The sequence below is a fragment of the Macrotis lagotis genome, chromosome 4, assembly GCF_037893015.1.
Source record: "Macrotis lagotis isolate mMagLag1 chromosome 4, bilby.v1.9.chrom.fasta, whole genome shotgun sequence".
Classification (NCBI taxonomy): Eukaryota; Metazoa; Chordata; class Mammalia; order Peramelemorphia; family Peramelidae; genus Macrotis; species Macrotis lagotis.
The window spans coordinates 53496649-53514580 of NC_133661.1; the positions used below are offsets into that span (position 1 = coordinate 53496649).

Genomic DNA, 17932 nt, shown 5'->3' on the forward strand with positions numbered 1-17932 from the left:
AGTTCAGTGGAATCCCTTGGTCCTTTGATGGCCTTTGTTGAATACCCAAGCAAATTGGTGAGCTTGCTGGTACTCTAAGAATCTGAAGTTAGAGTTCAATATAAAACAGAGTAGCAAATTTTTAAAAACCCCAAATATTTAGTTACCAGTTTTGCTCCAAGGGTTTGTGGTCATACAGTAGTGAATCATGCAGAAACAATTGTTCCATGATAGGTAGATCTGACAATTGAATTTTTACAAGGAAGGAATTGGACACAATTTTTTTTGAGGTTCCTTTTAGGTCTTAAGTTTTGATGATTCTGTAAGTTTTTCTAATTAGGACAAATATCAATGACTACACACATTCCCCAAATTGTTCACTTGAGGTTCTGGTTGAGCAGAAGGAAATCCAACAATAAGAATGGAGCGGGGAAAGGAGATGCACTGAATTTTTGGAGGCCAAATAAAATCTCATCATGGAGATTTGTTATAATATGAATGTCTGTAGTATAGAATGTCCTTGTTATAAGATTTCTCCCTGTATCTTAATCCTATAGTACAGATCCCAGCAAAGCTTTATAGGAAGATTTATGATGTTTGTTTTTCAAAACACTAGAAAGCCTTAAAGGATTTCATCTGTTCTAAAGAAGGGTTAGGACCACCAAGAATGAAATAGTGGAACTAGTCAACTTCTCAAATATGCTTATTTCTGGATGTTATTCTATACACACTTCTTATTATTTATATGGCAAAAACCTTGCTATATTTTCACCTAGGAAAACTTGCCATTCATTCAAGCAATGTTATCAGTTATTCCAAGCAATTATACAAATTCTGCTGCACACTGGAATTTAAAATATATTTATCAATTGTGTTTGAATTTTGGCAGTATTTGATACATGAAATAGAGGATATGTTTTATTGCTCTAGGCTGTATATAAGAAATTCCCTTTGTCCTCTTAGTGGCCCCAGAGCGGGGCCTATCTTTGTCATAACTTCATTTGAAAAGAAAGAAAAGCTTATTGTCTGATAGAAATTTTTAAGTTCCATAGGTGATCTTCTGGAATGGAGTTGTCTTGAAAATAGGCAGTTTAATACCTATGATTATATGTGGCTTAAATTTGCTCATTATGTTGTACAGCAAATGCATTTTCCTTGTTTTTAAAAATAGATTTTTTTTGTTCTGCTTTTAATTTTAGCAACAGTTTTATTCCCAGCATGCCAATATACTCGAATGTGGCTTCTTGCTGCTTTTCTTTTTCAGGCATGTGGCCAAGTCATAGCTCTCTTTCCATGGGGGAGGGGACCTGTGGGTGGGTTTATTTTACATAAAACATACATGTCTTTAACATCTAACTCATGAAAATCTGTCCTTTCCCCCCTTCTCTCTGAGCACCAAATACCTTTAGACAGTCAAAATTAGTGCAATAGTGACTTCTCCACAGTTAAATACTACATTCTTGGAATCACTGACATGACAAAAGATCTCAGATAAATGTTCCCAAAAGTAATTTCCTCATTTTTGTCCATTTAATTTTAGTTAGATATAATTTCACAACATGCTAGTAAATAAGGTCTTGCCTTCTCTAGGAATCTGATTAAGTTTCAATTAATTGGCATTCTGAAAGATCAAAAGGGGTGAAGGAGAGTGAAGAAAGTGGATAAATGGCCATTCCCTAAATTTTAGTAAGTTCACATGAACTCCTGTAGAATTTATGTTGCTGTCCTTTGGTGTCCCAGCTATGCATGTTGCATCTCCACTCCTGATCAATAATATAGTCTTACAACAGTTTCTAGTGAGACAGCATTTCTTTTTAAATTGAAATATTTTTGTTTATTTGTTTTTCCAACAACATGCAATGGTAGCTTTCACCAAGCATTTTTTTTGCAAGATTTTGAGTTTTACATTTTTTTCTCTCCCTTTCCCCTTCCCTCTTTCCCTGACAGAAAACAATTTAATATAGGTTCCACATTTAATATAATTATGCTAAACATAGATCCATATTAATCATGTTGTGAAAGAAGAATTAAATCTAAATGGAAGAAAAAATGTTAGAGAGAAAAACTACATCATACATAAGACAATTTTTAAAAATTGAAGATAGTAAGATTTGGTGAGTTTTTTTGTATTTTGAGGAGGATGTTTTTGAGGAGCACATTTTGAACTAATGGAAGAAAATCATTTGAGGCATCATATACTATTTTAAACTAGGGGTTGGCAACCCCTGCTGGGCCAGATGATTCCTGAGGGTTGAAGTGTCCAGGTTTGTGGAGAGAGAAACAAACACACATTTTATCAGGAAGAGAACCAGCTCTGCCAATAGTCCGTTCCTACCTGTGTCTTCCCAGATGCTTGCATCCTTCTGTTCCTGAGGGTCAGAAGCTTGTGGGAGCATTTCCATGGAGTGTTCCTTACTCCATCTCAGCTGATGGGTAATGGATGACACCCACCTTGATTCATTCTTTAGAGAGTAAGTGAAGAACTGGCACATTACACCTGAAAAGTTAGAAACGTAGAAGTTCAGGTTCTGGTACCATGAGACTTTAGGTAAGTTGATTCCTCTGTCTGGGGCCTCATTTAACAGTAAAATGGGCATGTTGGACTAACTGGTGATTAGGGCTCCTCTGGCTCTCGGTTTAGTTTCTGCTCCAATGAGCAAGATTGTGGATCTTCCGGTTGACATCTTCAAGAATAATAGCTAACCTTGTGTTACTCTTTATGGTTACAAAGTGTTCTGTGTGATTCATGTGGACATTCCTCTGAAAATTTGCCCATACAGTTCAGTATCAATGGTTTCTTTCTTTCTTCATCTCTTGCCTTTGACATCACCATTTCTTTGAGCCATCCTTTCTTCAACACCCTGAAATTCTGAACCCTAATCTGCCATGCTTCTACATAAGATCTCATTCACAGCTATGAGACCCTTTCCCTCACTGTGGCTTAATGTGTTTCCATACCTTGGAGCCTTGCATTCATGGTTTTTTATACTTTGTTTCATTAAGTTTAGAGCTAGAAAAGTCTTTAGAGATAATTCATTTTTTTACAATTAGGAAACTGAGGCAGAGAGATGGTAAGTAATAGCTCTGGAGCCACATAGCCACATCATTCATTATCTGAGGCAGGATTTGGATCCAGTCTAATGTTTCTGCATGCTAGCCTTGCCTCTCTGAACTTCCACTGTGCTCAACCTGCAAATCATTTTTTTCTGGGTAATTCCCACCATCCAATTTTCTCTACTCCTACTCCTTGGCTGCTGAGCATCACTAGGAAAAAATAATGAACTTGAAATTGATCTGATTTAATGCATTATAAATTCATGGCACATAATCTCAGTTGGACACTTGCCTTGCTGCTGCAGCTTCTATTTAACTCTTATCAACCCCCTCTCAATGCACACAACTGTTCTAAACCTTCCCTTCAAACATCCCCTTTTAGAAGTTTGCAATCATTTATCCAATAAGCATTTATTCAGCACCGATGTATGCTATGCCGCAGGAAAATACTTCAATTGACCTCGACATTGACTTCACTATGAAGATTGAAAACACTTGCTTAGTTCGGCTTTTCCATCCCTCAAAATGTATTCATGTCTTCATTTGGTCATTGACATAGACATATTTCTTCTTCTCACTAAGACCAATAATCCATCTCCCTTTATTTATGATCTTTATGCCTTCTCTTTCCTCCCAGACCTTGCTCCAACACCAATGTTTCCCTCTCATGCTTCATGAATTTTTCCCTCACTTTTGGACTCCTATAAAATATTCTGAAGTTTCTCCAGCCTTAAAAACAAACAAAATACCCTCCTTTGATCTTTCTGTTCTGTCCTGCTGCCAAACTATTTTTTGTTGCCCCTTCTCCATACTTTGTAGAGAGGCTTCATCTTTTCCAATACTGAAACTGTCCATGTTAGTCATTGTCCTTCATGATCTCATTTTGCCTGTTGAAAGTGCGAACCATTCACCTCCTTCTGAGAGATACTACTTTCTCTGAGTTCTCATAATACCCTTCTAATTATTCTTTCCTCCATCTTCACTAGGTCGTCTTCTTCCCTATTCCTTAAAAATGTGTGTATTTATGCAACGATCTGAGCTAACCCTCTTTTATCCTACAATGATCTGCTATGGAAATTTTTATTTACCGATGACTTTAGCTACTGTGTCTGTGCTAATAAACTCTATCATGGGTATTGGCCCCTCCTCTTTACCTCCCCCAGAATAAGAACTCAGCAGCACAGCCAAAATTGAGTTTATTATTTCCCTTAAAAATACTTTCTCTTTTGTTTTCACTGTGTCTGACTTTGAAATCACGATTCCATTTATCCTTTCTCCCATCATTATATCATTGAGGTTCTCTTTCACTGAATGTTGCCAGGAGGACTTATGGGTTAGGTAGTTTCTGAAGTCTCTGTTCTTAGATTCTGCCTTCCTATCTCCTATACATTCACTTACCAGTCAGGACATTTCCATCATGGAAACATCTCTTGAATCTCTTCTCTCCACCCTTTCCCCTTACCCCCAGTCACCACTCTAGTACAGGCTCCTCTTTACACCCCTGCCTAGTAGTGGTTCAACCTGGCCATCATCCTAGATCCAAAGTCATCTTAAAAGAGAATTCCAGAGGTGTCACTGTTTTAAAATCCTCAGTTGCTTGCTTAGTTAACCACACCCTGGTGCTTGCCATTCAAGTACTTACCTTTCTGGTTTTATCTTATCTCATTAGATTGTGAGCTCTTGAGGGCAGGAACTGACTTTTGCCTTTTTTTTTTTGTTATCCCCAGGGCTAAGTACAGTGTCTTGTATGTAGTATTTACTTATAAATGTTTACTGATTGATTGTATTGTATAATAAACTATTCCAAGTTCTAATCAAACTGATTACCCAAATACATAATATATTCTTTTGCCTGTTGGCTTTTTTAATACAGTTTTTTATAGTTAGAATATTCTGCTTCTCTTTGCCTATTGGCTTTCTACCCATCCTTTAAGGCCTCATTCAGATCCACCTCCTTCAAGAAGTCTTCCCTTCTACAATAGAAAATGTTAAGTTGGGCTGCTAGATGTCGGTCGTAGTGGATAAAGCACGGCCCTGGAGTCAGGAGTACCTGGATTCAAATCCGGTCTCAGACACTTAATAATTACCTAGTTGAGCAAGCCACTTAACCCCATTTGCCTTGCAAAAACCTAAAAAATAAAATGTTAAGTTATAGATAGACTAGTGCAATGAGAAGAAACAGCTAAGTTTGATAGGGTGGCCCTGGTAATTTTCTGCCATTATGGACCAGGAAAGACCAGTTTTCAAAAACCAATGTAGGCTAGATTGACTTGAAGGATTCAGCAGAGAGTATCAATAGATAATAATTCATATTTCAGTCATGCTTTGGGGAGGGCAAGAAAGTAATCCACACCAAGAGATATCCTTATCTCTGAGTTTATTACAGAAATTGATGAACTAAGCAATTAAAATGGAGTCAGTGGTCAGTGAATCAGATAAGCAGGTATATGTCAAAACAAATGTTGTACCAAAGTGGAAATCATAGTCTGCAACCTTTCCAGGAGGGTAAGTTGTGCCAGTGATTTGCCTGTGAAATGAAGTTCTTTTGTTGTGATCCTGAGCAGATCAGTGTTCCTCAACTAGCTACATCACTGGTGGATTATTCTATTGACACCAGGATTCTTGAGAGGCCTTCCATTTCTCTCAAAAAAAATTATTTAATTATGAACTTAATAAGCATCAATAAAAATGGAACAAGTCAATATATCAAAAATAAGCAAAAAAAAGAATTGAATATGAAATTTTGACCTCTGTTAGGTACACTTTACTTTTTTCTCTTGGGCTTTTTATTTGTTTTGGGGGTGTGGTTTTTTGAGATAATTCAAATTTAGCATCATAGTTACAACACCATTCTGCTTGTCTGTTTCTCTTCTTGAACTTCCTCCTACTGTCTTGGTAACTGTTTAAATGACTGATTTCTTTCTTTTTTCCCATTTTTTAAAGTATCCTCCCCCCCAAAAAAAGGAAAGAAAAAGAAAAATTGCCCTCTATTATATCAAGTAAATTTTGTCACATATTTGCTGTGTTCAAAACTGTATCTCATTTTGCCTTTTAAATATGGTTTGTCCTGGAATTTGTTTTTAATCATTATTGGTCATTCCATTGATTATACATCTTAAGTTTTCCTTTGTTGTTTTTCATTACACTATTGTATCCCTGGCATAAATTGTTGTCTTGATTCTGCCCACTTAACCATTTTTCAGTTCATACATGTCCTCCCTGCACCCAAGGTTCTCTAAACTCATCCTTTCATTATTTCTTACAATTCAGTAATTCTCCATTCTGTATACCTTAATTTCTTTAACTATCCCCATTCCACTTCTCTGTAGTGCTATAAATATTTTCATGCTTGTGGGTCCTTTGCCTCTTTCTTGGCTCTCTTTGATATATGAGCCAATTAGTGGTATCACTGGATCATAGTTCCATGACTTTTAGGGAGCAGTCCATCAGAACAGCTCCACCGATAGTGCATTAATGTACCTATTTTTCCTTAGCTCCTGCAGGGATTGCCATTTGCCTCTTTGTCATCTTTACTAATTTGATGGTTGTGACAGAGAACTTGAGAAATGTTTTAACTTGTATCTCTCATTTTTATTGATTTGCAGCATGTGTTGATAATTTGCCTTTTTTTTTGAGGACTATCTGTTCACATTCTTTGACCATTTATCAAGAAGAATAGCTCTTGTCATATTTTTGATTCAGGTCCCTTTATATCTTGAATTTCAGATTCAGTTTGACAGAGAACGTTGCTGCAAAAAGTCTTTCATAGTTAGCTAACTGTTTTCATCTACCCTAATTTTAACTGCTTTGATTTTGTTTGTGCAGAGACTTTTCTATTTTAGTTAATCAAAATTGTTCATTTTATTTTCTAGGATTCTCTCTCCATTTCTTGGTAAGGAATTATTTCCCTGATATATTTAAAAGATGCAATCTTCCCTACTTTCCTACTTTGTTTATGATGTAATCTTTTTTTAAAAAATAGGTTTTAGGTTCATTTGGAGCTCATTGTATTTGCTATGGGCTGTTGGTCTCAACTCCATTTCTAGCAGATTGCTTTCCTCAATCCCAGCAATTTTTATCAAATAATGAATTCTTACTTTTTTGGTTTTATTGAACACAATGCTATAGCTCCAATTAATATAGTGCTTTCAAGTATAATAATAACAGTAACAATAAAGAGCATTTACATAGTGTTTTAAGGTTTACCATGTGCTTTACAAGTATCTTATCCTCACACCAATCCTAGGAGATAGATGCTCTTATTGTTCCACAGAGGCAATGAGAGGTTATGTGACTTGCCAAAGGTCACACAGACGTAAGTGTCTGAGACTGGATTTCAACTCAACTTTTGACTCCAAACCCAAGAATTCTATCCACTACACCACCTGCTATACAAAGGGCTTTACTCCACTTTAAACCCAGTGAAATCGTTGTTCGAAGTAGCATCCCTATTTTCCAGGTGAAGTCATAAAGATTCAAAGAAATTGTATTCATTGGAGCCAAGCTTCAAACCCAGGACCTTTGGATTCTTTCCCTACCCTATAATGCTCTCTTACCAGGGCCAGAGTGTGTGCTTGAAAGAGATTATGTGACTGTAGGTCCTTTACTGATGCTTTCCCTTAAAAATGATCTTTGAATGTGAGACAATTTTCCATTGTCCTTGAGAATCGAACAAAGAACTTGGAGGAACAGATTTTATATTTCTTATCCAAATTGGAGGGAACTATAACAAGGTGAAGTGTTCTTGTCTTTGAACAAGCTTGCTTGACTAGTTGAGTCTGGTCATTGTCACTGCTTCCATCCAGGTGACTCATTCATAGTTCCTCCCAGCAGGACCTGGGTTTTATCAGGTTTGGCAGAAGATAATGCTTCCCCAAACAGCACCAGATGTGATCATAAAAGCACCTGGTCCTTTTTGCCCTATATTTGTGCTTTCAGACATTCTACAACATTCCACCTGAGCCTTCACATTCTCTTAGGCTGAGAAAAGAAGTTCATATGCAACCCACCCCCTAGTTCAGGGCCTCATCAACCCTCAGCCTCCTAATCAGTCTCCTTGCCTTAAGCCCCTCCATCCCATCCATTCTATAGACTGCCCCTAAAGCAATTTTCCTTAATTGCAAATGTGATCTCCTGATTTCCCCATCCAACCAATTTCAGGGGCTTTCAATTGCTTGTAGCATAAAATATAAACTCTGTTTAGCTTTTAAAGTCCTTTAGAATCTTGTTCCAAGCTACCTTTCCAGTTTCACTGGACATTTTTCCTCTCCCCTGTACTCCAGCCAAACTGGCCTGTCTGTTCCTCACTTCCAACACTCCACGTTTCTGTGTGCATGTGAAATGTGTGTATATACGTATGTATATTTTACTTCTGCTCTATTTTATGTACTTGTTTCTCCCAATACCTTTGATCTTTCAGTCTCTCAGCAACACAAGACCTAAAGATTGATAAGGAGGAGAGGACCGAGCTCTCCTACCTCTTTTATCTCTAATTCCCAGGATGCAGCCATATATTGCCTGACCAGCAGGATGGTTTTTAGGGTGGGGAGTATTCAAGAAGGAGGAGATTTGAAGTAGGTTTTTGAAATTGGTTGCTGAGACCAATTTTTTACAAATAACTTGTGATCAAAAAACAAGGACTAATAAAGAAGTTTGCTGGAGATGAATTCTTTAAGAAAGCAAAATGACAGGAACTGAGACTTGACCTTGGTCTGCCTCACCTAGAGAGGTCTAATGGAAAATGATCCTCAAGGGGCCTCAGCTTTCTCCTCAATAAAGTATGTGGGGGGGGAGGTGAACTAGATGTTGCTTTAGGTCTGTAAGTACTTTGAAAAAAGTTATAAGATCTCTTTAAAAAAAATGGGAGGTATTGTTATTCAGAGGATAATATTCCCAGTGATGAGATCTTTTGAAGTTAGTGTCTTGATGATTGGATGGTTAGCACCTTGATGGTAAATTTGGGAACTAGGTTGAAATTATAGTAATGGAATACAGTAATAAGTGACCTTTTTTTTTTGGTCTTTTCCTAGTCATCTGTGCCTTTCTATTTTTGTTCATAGTAAAATAAACTCAGGAACCCACCATTCCTCACCATCCCCCATTCAGTGGGCAGATGGGATAGGTATAAGAGGGCCATTGGGTGGGTAGTTACTGACATGAGTGCTGAGAATATTACTCATTGCTGGTATTACCATCTTTGCCAAGTGGAACGTGTTTAGAGGGGTGGGGAGTGTTTAGAAGAAACATCAGGGACTGAGAAACCATTAAAGGAATCTGTTTCAGTATAGAAACCAACCCTATCACAAGCACAACCTAAAGATTAGCTCAAATCATCTTGGATTGTAGTCAGTGAGCCTTTTCCATGGGCAAAACCAGAGTATATTGTAGAGAGGAGGAAGGGTGGGGGGCATCTTGCTAGTATCTAGATTGAGTGTCTGCCAGGAGGAGAGGAGGGCTTGGGGATCTTGGACTGTGGCCTATTGGTGGCTGTTTTGAATGAATGAAAAAGCATTTATGAAGCTCTTGGGGGTGCCAAGCAGCACCATGCTACAAATACACAGTCTGTGTTCTTAAGTACTTCATGTTATAGCCAGAGAGACAACCCCCCAGTCTTCAGACAACACATGGCAGTGTTCTTTTAGGTATGCTAGATTTATATTTTAGGGCGTGGCTGCAGAGGGACACCCAGGTCTTATTGTAAAACTTATACATAGGAACTTAGCCTGGGCTGACCCCCAGATGGAGAATAACGGAGTGGATGTCCTCACCCAGGCTGGCGTGCCTCCCAGTTCCCAAGTATACTTCAGAAAACTTGGCTTCCACCTAGATATCACTGCCTCTTTGTATTTTTCTCTCCCTCAGGCACCCAGATGTGTTTGAGTTTATTTTTAACATTTGCTGCTGCTCAGCCATAGGGATAACCTCAGCATCCCTTTCAATATCACAGACCTAATGCAATATCCAAGTATGAACAGTTAAGTCATCATCATCCCAGGTCCTCATATTTTATTTTGAATTGCTAGACAGTAGAAACTGTCTCATTTGGAGACCCCAATGCTACCAGAGTTCTGGGGACCCCTTCCACTGTGGTTTCTCTGATGCAGGAGCTCCTGCTCCTCATCAGTCCTCTGGGCCAAGCCAGGTCGCCCTCCTAACTCATGGCTGGTGCCATTCTCATTACAGCCACAACAACCTTTTCCATGGGGGATTCAGCTCACTCCAAGAAGAAGAGAACATCACCCTATCTATCTACTAAGGGTCTTGGGGGTGGGGGGAGTGAGAGGGGTTCAGCCCTGTGCAGGATGCCAACCATGGGCCTTGACAGGGTCTGTCATTCTAGGGAATCAATGCAGTCAGTCTGCATTAAGCTGCCAGGCTTTGTTCACTTCAGCAACATAAACAAATTGGCTTCCAATCATGGTAGCATATTATCTACAGAAAATTCTACAGTCCCCCCAGGCCACCTCCTACCTTGTGGGTTTCATTGCTGTCCTAAATAATGATAATAGTAATAATAATAATAAATAGCTGAAATTATAAAGTTCTTTGATATTTGCAAAGCACCTTTCAATCTCATTTGAATGTCTCAATAACTCTCCAAGATGGGTACAACAAATGTAATTATTCCTGTTTTTATTGGTGAGCAAACAGAGACTGGGGCGGGGGGGCTGCCACTGGCTTGACCTTGGTCATTCTGTCCTATGTGACTGATTTGCCCTCCAAAGACAGCTGTAAATATATTCCTTTTTTCAAATAATTTCCCCTTTTTTAATCTGTCTAAATCCTATCTATCTTGTTCAAATCCTTCCTCCATGATATGGCCTCTCTCTATTCATTCTTATGCTTTTTAATATTGTATCCCGACCAGTCTATCTCATTGGTGCAGCTAAACATGAGAACAGGGAATAATCATGCTTTTTGTATCTTTGCTTATCTTTGGTTCAGCAAAGGTTAAACAAACATCTTTAGTATCCACTGCAATGTATTTCTTGGACTTAGTTTTTCATTTCTTGGCATTTTCCAGGAGCATGTTAGGGACAGATCCTGACTTTTAGGACCCTCCCCCCCAATCATTACAGTCCCACTGTATCATTCCTTGCCCATGAAGTTTCTATTTGAATTCCTCTGTATGGGAAGGTATGATGGGAGTTTCTTCCCCCTGGAAGCTCCCTGCTTTCTGAGCCATCAGAAAGGCAGAACAATAATTCATTTCTCCAGCAAGCACTTTAAGTATATAATCAATATACATCCCAAGAATTTTGATCAAGTTTATATGAATGAAAAAATGAACATGTTTAGAGAACAGTTGCTGAGGTGACATCAGGTTCTGTTGGACAGGTATGCAGTGTTTTAAAGGCATTTTGACCTTGACCTTCAGCCAGCCATCCTAGAAGTTTTGACTGAGTTTCTTCCAGGCTTTTGAGGAGCTTTTTGTTCTTCACAATCAGCTTGGCTGCTGACCTTCAATGAAACTGGCATTCCTAAGTCTTAAGCGTTTCTTGGAGAACTTAATTTCTCCTCTAGTTTACAAGCAGGAACTAGGACCTGGTGAGAACTTTTTATTCCATCTAAGCTTTTTACACACAGAATTGAGGTAGAAGTGGTCAAGGTCACATTGACCAGGGTGCTGGCTAGTGACAGGTCCAAGATGGGAACCCAGATTTCTGGACCTAAATCTTTATTGCTCTTTTGTTGCAATCTGACAACTTGGTTGGCTAACCTAGAATAAGCATGGTAGGAGGAAAGTCTGTTTCATCAGCTGCATTAGGGGGCATTGGTCTCATTTGGAGATGTCCTGTCTAAGCCTCAGGTACTCACATTGTTAGTGATGCATTAGTAAAAAGACCAGTTTTTGTAGAATCTGGTTATAGATATATTTGAATATCTCAGTGACTCTTCACTTCAAGCATCATTAATTTTAAAAGTTTGTACTTCATTTCCTGCCTCCAAGGAGACTGCATTTCATCCGTTAAAATCCTAAAGGCCTGAGATCACTTGGGACAAAAGATACAGGGAAAACATCCTTAGTGTACTTCAAACGTCATATCAATAATGTCATCTATGCATTGTTCCCTCCCACTCTTCCTCTCCAAAATATTCCTTCCAAGTTTTGTTTGACACATGGAAAATAAGACTATAGCCAGGGAAACAATGCCTTGCCTCCCTCCCCAAGGACACCCAACAGAAACAGCTGTCAAAACTAGACTCCATGAATATGGGGATGCTTTGACACCTTCATGGGCCTTGCACAACACAGCTGGCTGTCAACACACTGAGACTGAAGAGGAGGAAAATGTAGGCACTCATCAGTCGATGGTTGATGCATCATGCCCTCATGCCAACAAGCCCCCAATAGGGCTCACTTTCCTCCCCCACCATTTCCCTCATTCTCTTAAGGGTATCAACATCCCTTCAGTCACCCAAATTCTGAATCTTGAAGCCATTCTTGACCCTTCCCTCTCCTTCATTTCCCGTCAATATTCATCCTTCACAGACTCACACAGCCTCCACCATCACCACCTACCTCTCCTTTGACTGTAGTGCTAGCTTTTCATGTGGTCTTTCAAGCCTCCTGTCCCTCCTTTCTTTGAACCATCCTTCTTCACCCATCTACAGACCAAGTGGATAGATCCAAAGCTTAAATCTGACCATTTCTCACAAGCCTCCCTCCTTCCTAATGACCACAGCCCACAGCCCCGCTCTTCCCAGTTCTATTTGAGCGGTGTGACTCCTTTGGAGGTAGCTCTCTTGGGACTCTGTTCAGGGAGCCCTGTTGAATCTCCTGTTTCCCTGAAAGTGGATTATTCCTTAAAAGGAAACCCAGTAGAGTGTGAGCAGAAAGAAGAACCCAGGGAACCATATGGAAAATGAGTTGGTAACGATAACTCTCTGCCCTAGTGAGGCAACTGGCATCAGCACTTGGGAAGGAGCTGGAGCGGGGGCACCAAGCCTGAATGGCCGGGGCAGGAAGTCTGTGAAGTGGGGAGTGACCACGAGGCAAGATGGCAGAGCGGCGTCTAGTGACTGGCACCGCCCCGTGCGGCCCAGCAGGGGCTGGGTTCTGGCCCGAGCCGGATGCCGCCCGGTGCCCGGAGCCTAAGGGCTGTGGGGTCAGGTCCAGCCAAGGCCTGGGGCAGCCCGCTCCGGGAGGGTCTCGAGTGCCAGGCCCCGGCCTCCCGCCGTGCCCCAGCCACTCGGTGCCCAAATCAGGGAGATGTGGAGCTTATGGGGAGGCTGGAGCCGGCCGGCATCGGCCCAAGGCCGCTCCAGGGAGGGCCCCGGGCGCACCCCGGGCGCACCCCGGGCCTGCGCCCGAGCGGGCCTGTCCGGACGTTGCTTCCTGGCCAAGGGTCTCGGCAAGGAGGGTCCCCTTTCTCGGGAAACGAAGTGGGGCGAGGGCTGCTCCCGGGCGGCGTACCCGGGTTCCCCTGTGACTCGCTGTGTATCTGGCGTGATCACGATAACAAGCCCATTGTGCCAGGGTGTGGCCCTCACTGGGCGGTCCCACACCAGTCTGGGGCAGCGAGGTGGAGTCGCCAGGCCCCGAGTTCACATCCGGCCTCAGACACTTAACAACGACCCGCTGCCTCGGCAGAGCCCCGAGGGTGGGTTAACCCCGTTCGCTGAAATCCGGTCTTTGCACTCGGGGATTCGTTTTTCTTAAATTCACCCGAAAAAGCCCAAACGAGCAGCCACCTGTGGGCGGCCTCGGGCTGCGCTCCCAGCGGCCCCCGCGCCGGGGAGGGGGAGGGGGAGGGGGAGGGGAGGGCGGGGCAGCCCTCCCGCGGGAGCCGCCGGGGGGCTGGGGGAAGCCTGGCGCGGGGGCGGGGGGCGGGGGCGGCGCACTGCGGCGGCGCCGGACGTGGGGATTCCCGCCCGCCAACGCCCCGCCCGCCCGCGCAGGCGCCCCCGCAGCCCCGCCCCCGCAGCCCCGCCCCGCCGCAGCCCCGCCCCCGCCGCCACGCCCCGCCGCAGCCCTGCCACGCCCCCGCCCCCCCCCCCGCAGCCCAGCCCCGCCCCCGCAGCAGCCCTGCCCCCCCCCGCAGCCCCGCCCCCGCCGCAGCCCTGCCACGCCCCCGCCCCCGCAGCCCAGCCCCGCCCCCGCAGCCCCGCCCTGCCCCCACCCCGCAGCCCCGCCCCCGCAGCCCCTCCCCGCCGCAGCCCTGCCACGCCCCGCCCCCGCAGCCCAGCCCTGCCCCCACCCCGCCCGCCCCCGCCGCCCCGCCGCCGCAGCCCCGCCCCGCCCCCGCAGCCCTGCCCCCGCCCCGCCCCGCCCCCCCCCCCCCCGCGACCTTGAGCCGCCCGCAGCCCGGCCCCGCCTGCACGCGCGGTTGGTCCCTGGTTTAGGGCGGGGCGGCCAGTGGGGGGGTGTGATGTGTGAGCCTGTGTGTGCGGGTCCGAAGTACATGCGTGTGCCAGTGTTGTGTGTGTGTGTGCGTGTGTGTGCGTGAGTGCATGAGAGCATGTGTACCAGTATGAGTGATGGTATGAGCAAATGCGCACATGTGCTGTGTGGGTGAGTGAGTGTGGGTACTGTGTGTGTGTGTGTGTCTGTATGTCTGTCTGTGTGTCTGTGTGTGTGTCCGTGTCTCTGTCTGTGTGTGTGTGTGTCTGTGTGTCTGTGCATGTGTATGTGTGTGTGTGTGCGCGCGCGCCTATCACTCTCCAGCAGCTATCTGTAAAGTAAAAGGGGGCTTTTTCGTTTCCCCTAACTTCCGGGGAGGCGGGAGGGCCCGGTTCACTTTCTGGGTGAAGCCCTGCAGTGCCCAAGCACTTCACAACCGGGATGACTGGGATTCAGCCCCGTGCCAGGCCCTGCCAGGGGGGCACGGCCACAGCGGGCTGCAGAGAGGGCTTGGGCACTGGAGCAGTTCGTGCCTTGGAGCCGTTGTTGTGTGGCTCCCGCTACACCAAGGGGCCTGGTGTGTGTGAGAGCAGCGGTGGTTTGGTGGTAGAGGTTACTGGGACTCCTTCGGGGTCACCCGCCTGAAAGTCTGAGAGGACGATGCAAGTCCCCATCATCCCGAACCCCTACCCGAGCGTGTCTGTGCCTACTAGTCCCCCTCTTGTGCGGCTCCCCCATTAGTGTGTGAGCTCCAGGAGAGCAGGGACTGTCTTGTGCCCTTCAGCTGCCCAGCCCATTGCTGGCACACAGTATTAACTGAGGGACTTTGCCCTTCCTCCCCTACCCCCCAGGGCTACAGAGATAGAGTGGAACAGTCACTGCTTCCAAGATCTAATATTCTTTAGACTAGGGGGAGACGTGTGTGTAGCAATCAATTCATAATTTCCTCATTAGGGTAACCGTCCAGATGCTGTCCTGTTTTTTATCAGGTGAAACCGCATCTTGGTTGTTCACTGGGTGTGAGCCAGGCCTAGATAAAACTCCCCCAGTGACAAGAAAACATATTCACATTGGCAGGAGGACCTTGGTTACACTTTCTAGGGACTGTACAAAATCATTGAAATGAACTAAAATTGGACATTTGAGTTGCCTGGAAATGAAGGAGAGTGTAAATTCTGAGAAGAAACTGGTTGGGGTTTTTTGGGAGGGGGCAAATGATATTTCCTTGCCTGGAAAAGTTTAGAAAGGTCCAGAGGATTTGGACTTTTTTCATTGGTGTCCCAATAGTGTCCCCACCACACCAGACAGCCCTATCTTCATTGAGAACCCAGACCAGACTGGACACAAGGAAAGCAGATTCAAGGAGCCCAGCCCCAAAGAGAGCAGAAATGGGAACTTAGCCCTCTTAAACAGCAAGGGCAAGAGCTTCCCCTTTCACCTTCCAGTGACCCTTGTGACCCCTTGCACCCATCTACTTGTCAGTCTTTGCATAGCAGGTGCACTAGCTTCCCCTTTCACTTTCTAGTGACCCACAGCACAGCCTGGTCAGTCTCTGGCTCCCTCCAATCCCTACTGATCTTGTGGTCAGGGGATTTTCCCTTAGTTTGCACAGGCTAAATAGCCTTCTCCATCCTGTAGTAACCTTGGTGATGTTTCCCCCCTTCATTTCCATCTCATTACTCATGGTAATTCTTGGATTCCCGGCATCCAACCCCCAACTCCTCCCATGAGTGGAATCTCCGTTTACTTCCCAATTCTAATCCCACATAAAACTCTGTTTGACCCGGCTTGCCAACTCAACAACCAGCCTCCTGGACTGCTTGGTTCCATTTTGACTTTAACATCGATAAAACCAGAGTCAGGGTACAGTATTCTTACTCAAATGCTGCGAACCAGTTCAGGACGAGCAATCCTACTGCAATACCAACCCTAAGGAGAACATCTTGAGGGCTCCAGCAAACAGACTTCCCAAGCTCAGTCACTTCTGAGCTTGAACTCATTTTTCCCTGGATTCTATATAGACTTATATAGTGAAAGGAGCCAGTGTCATGGAGTTGAGGAGGGATGTTCTATATCAATTATACTACCACAGTAAATGCCTATTTTTAAAGTCTAATTAGTTCTGATTGATTAAATAAACCAATAATTATGGTGAGAAACATACCAATGAGCTCGTGAGCTACAGTATTGGAAAAGACATCCCCTAAGTACCTTAAGGTTACTGGGAGGGGGGCAGCTAGGTGTCACAGTGGATAGAGTACCAGTCCTGGAGTCAGGAGGACCTGAGTTCAAATACAGCCTAAGACTAAGCTGTGCAACCTTGGACAAGTCACTTAACCCCATTGCCTTGAATAAATAATTTCTTTAAATAGAAAAAAATTATATCTATGGCCTAAGGGGAAAATGTGGCATCCATGCTTTAAGGATCTTTTCAATGGACTGACACTGATCTCTTAAGAATTTATGACCTCACAGGCATCAAGGGAGCACAGCACTGATCCTGGAGTCAGGAGGACCTGAATTCAAATTTGGATTCACATAATCATTACCTAGCTGTGTGACTTTGGGCAAGTCACTTAACTCTACTGCCTTGCAAGAAGAAGAAGAAGAAGAAGAAGAAGAAGAAGAAGAAGAAGAAGAAGAAGAAGAAGAAGAAGAAGAAGAAGAAGAAGAATTTGTGGCCTCAAATTGGGGGGGCAGTGAGATGGTATAGTGGATAGCATACTAGTTCTGGAGTCAAGGGAATCTGGTTTCAAATAGAGCCTTAGACACTTGATACTATCTAGTTGTGTGACCTTGGGCAAGTCACTTATAACACCATTGCCTCATAAAAAAATAATCTTTTTATAGGAAAAACTGTACATGAATTCAGCCTTTCAGATATAATCCCTTTTGTTCTTTGCATATTGAAATTTTCATGTTTGATGTTTATTAACTTCATAATAAAATAAAATTTTACTTTTAAAATAATGCATTTGAGACATGCAAAACAGACCCGGGGGAATCCAAAGTAGGAAATTGTTGGTCATTGGACATGACCAGGGGAAACTTCATTTAGATTAAAGTGGCATTTGAATTTGATTTTAAAGGAAGGGGACAGATTCAGTCTATTGAGAAGAGAATCCATTTTGTGTGCCAGGGAAAGAAAGAGCTTGCTCTCAAGGCAGCCACCTGCCATTTCTTTCTTTAAAGGATGCATTCTTTCACTCAGAGTAGACATTGTTAACTATCACAGGCATTTCTGCCACTTTTTCTCATTGAGACTTTAACGACTTTGCAAAAAATGAAAACCAAAAAACCCTTTAATTGCATTGTTCATTGAATTGTGAGGTAGAGAAGGAAGTTATATGGATGTAGAAAAGTACAGCAACATGTTCAGAGTAAGAAAGAGACTAGTATGGATGATGGTTCTGGTGCTTAAAAGTGAATAATATGAAAACTGAAAAGGGTAAGTAAATGGTAACTAGATTGAAAGTTGGGTGAGAGGAATTGGGAGCCCATGATGCTTTTTGAGCTGATGAATGACAAACATATCCATCCATAAAGTAGATGAGT

At 43.3% G+C, this 17932-nt stretch overlaps 1 protein-coding gene and 1 long non-coding RNA gene across 2 annotated transcripts in view; one reads left to right on the forward strand and one right to left on the reverse strand.

The window, feature by feature from the left end:
* Positions 1-17932, forward strand: part of MCU (mitochondrial calcium uniporter) — a 165909-nt gene that overhangs the window by 79291 nt on the left and 68686 nt on the right. The gene's annotated exons all lie outside the window — the stretch shown is intronic.
* Positions 11287-13789, reverse strand: LOC141520890 (uncharacterized). The gene is made up of 3 exons (XR_012477788.1): positions 13451-13789; positions 12557-12642; positions 11287-12026 (listed from the first exon to the last, which is right to left on the reverse strand). It is a non-coding gene; the product is annotated as an uncharacterized LOC141520890 (long non-coding RNA).